The sequence below is a fragment of the Leopardus geoffroyi genome, chromosome D1, assembly GCF_018350155.1.
Source record: "Leopardus geoffroyi isolate Oge1 chromosome D1, O.geoffroyi_Oge1_pat1.0, whole genome shotgun sequence".
Classification (NCBI taxonomy): Eukaryota; Metazoa; Chordata; class Mammalia; order Carnivora; family Felidae; genus Leopardus; species Leopardus geoffroyi.
The window spans coordinates 14,111,480-14,118,652 of NC_059329.1; positions in this window are offsets into that span (position 1 = coordinate 14,111,480).

Sequence of the window (7,173 nt, forward strand, 5' to 3'; positions counted from 1 at the left end):
ACTGGCCATCAACAAGGCATATCATACTCAAATTCACAAAATATTCAGGCAAGGAGAGAGTCATGAAAGCAGCAAGGAAAAAAAATCCTTTACCTACAAGGCCAGGTTTGCAGCAGACCTATATCCACAGAAACTTGGCAGGCCAGAAAGGAGTGACAGGATATATTCAATGTGCTGAATCAGAAAATATGCAGCCAAGAATTCTTTATCCAGCAAGGCTGATATTCAAAATAAAAGGAAAGATAAAAAGTTTCCAAAAATGAAAGGAGTTTGTGACCACTAAACCAGCCCTGCAAGAAATTTTAAGGGGAACTCTCTGAGGGGAGAAAAGATGAAAAAACAAAAAACAAATAAATAAAGACCAAAAGCAACAAAGACTAGAAAGGACCAGAGAACACCACCAGAAACTCCAACTCTACAAGCAACATAATGGCAATAAATTCATACCTTTCAGGACTCATGCTAAATGTCAATGGACTAAATGCTCCAATCAAAAGACATAGGGTAACGTAATGAATAAGAAAAAAAGATCCATCTATATGCTGTTTACAAGAGACCCACTTTAGACCTAAAGACACCATCAGATTGAAAGTAAGGGGATAGAGAACCCCCTATCATGCTAATGGTCAACAAAAGAAAGCCGGAATAGCCATACTTATATCAGACAATCTAGACTTTAAAATAAAGACTGTATCAAGAGATGAAGAAGGGCATTATATCATAATTAAAGGGTCTATCCACTGAGAAGACCTAAAAATTTTGAACATTTATGTACCAAATGTGGAGGCACCCAAATATATAAATCAATTAATCACAAACATAAATAAACTCATTGATAGTAATACAATAGTAGAGGACTTCAACACACCACTTACAACAAGGAACAGATTATCTAATCAAAAAATCAACAAGGAAACAATGTTCTGAATGACATACCGGACCAGATGGATTTAACAGATATATTCAGAACATTTCATCCTAAAGCAGTAGAACATACATTCTTCTCCAGTGCACATGGCACGTTCTCCAGAATAGACCACATACTGGGACACAAATCATCCCTCAACAAGTACAAAAAGATCAAGATCATACCGTGCATATTTTCTTTTTTTTTTTTTTAAATTTTTTTTTCAACGTTTATTTTATTTTTGGGACAGAGAGAGACAGAGCATGAACAGGGGAGGGTCAGAGAGAGAGGGAGACACAGAATCGGAAACAGGCTCCAGGCTCTGAGCCATCAGCCCAGAGCCTGACGCGGGGCTCGAACTCACGGACCGCGAGATCGTGACCTGGCTGAAGTCGGACGCTTAACCGACTGCGCCACCCAGGCGCCCCCCGTGCATATTTTCAGACCACAATCGAAATCAACCACAAGAAAAAATTTGGAAAGGTAACAAATACTTGGAGATTAAAGAACATCCTACTAAAGAATGAACGGGCTAACCAAGCAGTTAAAGAGGAAAATTAAAAAGTTTGGGGCGCCTGGGTGGCGCAGTCGGTTAAGCGTCCGACTTCAGCCAGGTCACGATCTCGCTGTCTGTGAGTTTGAGCCCCGCGTCGGGCTCTGGGCTGATGGCTCAGAGCCTGGAGCCTGTTTCGGATTCTGTGTCTCCCTCTCTCTCTTCCCTTCCCCCGTTCATGCTCTGTCTCTCTCTGTCCCAAAAATAAATAAACGTTGAAAAAAAAAAAATTTAAAAAAAAAAAAAAAAAAAAAAGTTCATGGAAGCCAATTAAAATGATAAAACCACAACCCAAAACCTCTGGGATGCAGGAATGGCAGTCATTAAGAGGAAAGTATATAGCAATCCAGGCCTTCCTAAAGAAGGAAGAAAGATCTCAGATACACAACCTAACCTTATGCTTTTAAAGAGCTGGAAAAAGAACAGCAAATAAAACCCAAAAACAGCAGAAGATAGTAAATAATAAAGATTAGAGCAGAAATCAATGCTATTGAAACCAAAAACACAGTAGAACAGATCAATGAAACCAGAAGCTGATTCTTTGAAAGAATTAACAAAATTGATAAACCACTAGCCAGTTAGATCAAAAAGAAAAAGGAAAGGACCCAAATAAATAAAATCAAGAATGAAAGAGGAGAGATCACAACCAAAACAGCAGAAATAAAAACAATAATAAGAGAATATTTTGAACAATTATATGCCAACAAAATGGACAATCTGGAAGAAATGGACAAATGCCTAGAAACATATACACTACCAAAAATGAAACAGGAAGAAATAGAAAATGTGAACAGACCCATAACCAGTAAATAAATTGAATTAAGTAATCAAAACTCTCCCAAAAAACAAGAGTCCAGGGCCAGATGGCTTTCCAGGGGAATTCCACCAAACATTTAAGGAAGAGTTAACACCGATTCTCTTGAAGCTGTTCCAAAAGATAGAAATGGAAGGAAAACTCCCAAGCTCTTTCTATGAAGCCAGCATTATCTGGATTCCAAAACCAGACAGAGACCCCACTAAAAAGGAGAACTATAGACAAATTTCTCTGATGAACATGGATGCAAAAATCCTCAACAAGATATTAGCCAACCGGAGCCAACAATACATTAAAAAAATTATTCACCAAGTTGGATTTATACCTGGGATGCAGGGCTGGTTCATTATCTGCAAAAACAATTAACGTGATTCATCACATCAGTAAAAGAAAGGACAAGAACCATATGATCCTCTCAATAGATGAAGAGAAAGCATTTGACAAAATACAGCATCCTTTCTTGATAAAAACCCTCAAGAAAGGATCATACCTCAAGATCATAAAAGCCATATATGAAAGACCCAATGCTAATATCATCCTCAGTGAGGAAAAACTGAGAGCTTTCCCCCTATGGTCAGGAACAAGACAGGGAAATCCACTTTTGCCACTATTATTCAACATACTATTGGAAGTCTTAGCCTCTGCAATCAGACAACACAAAGAAATGAAAGGCATCCAAATCAGCCAGGAGGAGGTCAAACTTTCACTCTTTGCAAATGACATACTCTATATGGAAAACCCAAAATATTCCACCAAAAAACTACTAGAACTGATTCATGAATTCAGCAAAGTTGCAGGATATAAAATCAATGCACAAAAATCGGTTGCATTCCTATACACCAACAATGAAGCAACAGAAAGAGAACTCAAGGAATCGATCCCATTTACAATTGCACCAAAAACCATAAAACACCTAGGAATAAATTTAACCAAAGAGGTGAAAAATCTATACACTGAAAACCATAGAAATCTTATGAAAGAAATTGAAGAAGACACAAAAAAATGGAAAAAGATTCCATGCTCCTGAATAGGAAGAACAAATATTGTTAAAATGTCAATACTACCCAAAGCAATCTACATGTTCAATGCAATCCCTATGAAAATAACACCAGCATTCTTCACAGAGCTAGAACAAATAATCCTAAAATTTGTATGGAACCAGAAAAGACCCCAAATAGCCAAAGCGATCTTGAAAAAGAAAACAAAGGCAGGAGGCATCACAATCCTGGACTTCAAGCTATACTACAAAGCTGTAAGCATCAAGACAGTATGGTACTGGCACAAGAACAGATACTCAGATCAATGGAACAGAATAGACAACCCAGAAATGGACCCACAAGCATATGGCCAACTAATCTTTGACAAAGCAGGAAAGAATACCCAATGGAATAAAGACAGTGTCTTCAGGGGCGCCTGGGTGGCGCAGTCGGTTAAGCGTCCGACTTCAGCCAGGTCACGATCTCGCAGTCCGTGAGTTCGAGCCCCGCGTCGGGCTCTGGGCTGATGGCTCAGAGCCTGGAGCCTGTTTCCGATTCTGTGTCTCCCTCTCTCGCTGCCCCTCCCCCGTTCATGCTCTGTCTCTCTCTGTCCCAAAAATAAATAAACGTTGAAAAAAAAAAATTAAAAAAAAAAAAAAAAAAAAAAAAAGAAAAGACAGTGTCTTCAGCAAGTGGTGCTGGGAAACTGGACATGCAGAAGAATGAACCTGGACCACTTTCTTACCCCATACACAAAAATAAACTCAAAACTGATGAAAGATGTAAATATAAGACAGGAAGCCATCAAAATCCTCAAGGAGAAAGCAGGCAAAAACCTCTTTGATCTTGGCCACAACAACTTCTGACTCAGCACATCTCCAGAGGCAAGGGAAACAAAAGCAAAAATGAACTACTGGGACCTCATCAAAATAAAACGCTTCTGCACAGTGAAGGAAACAATCAGCAAAACTAAAAGGCAACTGACAGAATGTGAGAAGATATTTGCAAATGACATATCAGATAAAGGGTTAGTATCCAACATCTATAAAGAACTTATCAAACTCAACACCCAAAAAAACAAATAATCCAGTTAAGAAATGGTCAAAAGACATGAATAGACACTTCTCCAAAGAAGACATCCAGATGGCCAACCGACACATGAAAAAATGCTCCACATCACTCATCATCAGGGAAATACAAATCAAAACCACAATGAGATACCACCTCACATCTGTCAGAATGGCTAACATGAACAACTCAGGCAACAACAGATATTGGTGAGGATGTGGAGAGAGAGGATCTCTTTTGCATTCTGGTGGGAATGCAAGCTGGTGCAGCCACACTGGAAAACAGTATAGAGGTTCCTCAAAAAATTAAAAATAGAACTACTCTACTACCCAGCTATTGTACTACTAGGTGTTTATCCAAGGGATATAGGTATGCTGTTTTGAAGGGACACATGCACCCCCATGTTTATAGCAGCACCATCAACAACAGCCAAAGTATGGAAAGAGCCCAAATGTCCACCAATGGATGAATGGATAAAGAAGATGTGGTATATGTATAGAATGGAGTATCACTCGGCAATCAAAAAGAATGAAATATTGCCATTTGCAACTACATAGATGGAACTAGAGGGAATTATGCTAAGCGAAATTAGTCAGTCAGAGAAAGACAAATATCATATGACTTCACTCATATGAGGACTTTAAGACACAGAACAGATGAATATAAGGGAAGGGAAGCAAAAAATAATATAAAAACAGGGAGAGGGACAAAACATAAGAGACTCTTAAATATGGAGAACAAACAGAGGGTTGCTGGAGGGGTTGTGGGAGGGAGGATGGGCTAAATGGGTAAGGGGCATTAAGGAATCTACTCCTGAAATCATTGTTGCACCATGTGCTAATTTGGATGTAAATTTTAATAAATAAATAAATAAATAAATAAATAAATAAATAAATAAATATTCAAAGAGCTTCTTAGAACAGTTCTGGCTAAACAGCTATGGCTCTTTCCAAAAAAAAAAAAGACCTGGAAAGCCATCATAGGTCTCCATTTATTTGGCCAATTTGACCATTCCCTTGAGAGCTTTCTGCCACCCATCTGTGAAGGAACAGCTGCCATGACCGTGTTCAAAGTCCCTTCCTGGCCTGGCTCCATGCTTCCTGCTTCCATCTCTCTGCATGCTCCAGATTCCTGATTTGGCTCTTCTTGACTGTGAGGTCATGGTCGATACCCCACCTGGCCATTGAAGCATATCTCCCCCTCTTAGGTCTGCAAACACACCCACAGTGGGACCGGGGTGAGGAGAACCTTTCAAGGAAAACAAAAGAAAAATACCAAGGACTATAAAAAGAAACATGTTTGCAGAGTTCTTGTTTCTGATTGCAAATTGAACATTTAGCAAAATATTGACTCAGTGGGTACAGCCTGGGAGGTCCCCCAGGCCCCTGCTTCTTCTTGTCATTTCACCTTTTCCTCCCTGAATGTTTAAGAGATGCTCAGATTTCTCTCCAAGCCAGTTAGGACTGGCCCTGCTCCCAGGTGTTATCTCTGAACCAGGGGGAGCCTAGTGACCTTCACTGGGCCAGAGCTGCCACTCTAACATGCAAGTTGTGTTCTATACAGCCCATTTTTATTGAGATGCTGCCTCTGCCCTAGCCCCAGCCTGGGTCTCCCTATACTGAGCCAGTAGATCAAGACCCTCTTGTCTTAGCCTGAAATGGCCCTCTTACCCTCCCTCCCCCTTGACTGATCACCAAGGATCAGTTAAAACCCATTCTATCCCCAAGGAAGCTCAGCTTTGGCACCCTTGCTCACCCACGTCTCACACTCATCAGCTTCCAGGGGCAGCCAACAGAACTGACACCATCTTGCCCTGGCTGCTTCATGCTGTCACTTTCCATGGATCAGAAACAGATACCATGTCCTTTTTTGCCTGGAAACCTCACCCTTCCTTTTGTGCCCCTTCTCCAGTCTCCTTGTGTGGGCAGTCTTGAGCAACAGGTTACAACTGCAACAACACTGTAAGTGTCATCCCTGCCTCCAGCCTTCGCCTCTCTAGCCTGTGTTCCAAGGTGCAGTTGGGGAAAGAGCATTCTACAGTGCACATCGGTGCCACTTCCCAGCTTCAGACTCACAGTGACTCCCAGTGTCCTCACGTAAAACCCGCTTTCGTGGCATAGCTGACAGAGCCCTGCATGATGCATTCCTCACCTGCCTTCCCAGCCTTATCTCTAGCACTCGTCATAACACACATTCCCTCCAGCATTTGGGGTTGGAAATTACTAAATGTAACCTGCACTTCGCTCATCACTCTGCCTCACACCGAATCCATCCGATACACCTAGAGAATGCCTATTGAACCTCCAGTTCAAACGTTACCTCCACCAGGAACCCTCCTTGGCCTCCCTAGACATCTAGAGACAGCCACATTTTTTCTCTGTGGCTCCTACAGTGCTGTATTTGGACCTGTGTTATAAGATGATGCCATTTCTATAATTCTATGTATGTTCTGTCTCCCCAAGACATATATTATGGCCAAGAGCCCAGATTCAGAGTCTAACAGGGCAGAGCTCAAATTCTAGCTCCATCATTTACTAGCTGGGTGGCCTTATGCAAGAACAGACCTTAGTCTCAGTTTCCTGCCATACAAAATGGTGGCAATGATAATGAGACCTACCTTAGAAGGGTTGCGGTGAGGGTTTAATGAGTTAATGCTGTAAATCACATTGCCTGGTATACAATAGGCAGCGATTCAATGTTGATTTGGTCTATTTTATACCCTAAGACTCTAAGGTCTTACTACAGAGGAACAATAGCTACATTTCTTTAGCATTTGCTAGCTGAAGTTGTACCAACCCACTTAATGTCCTAACAAATACATGAAGGTGTTATTTTTGTTACCCCCATTTTGCAG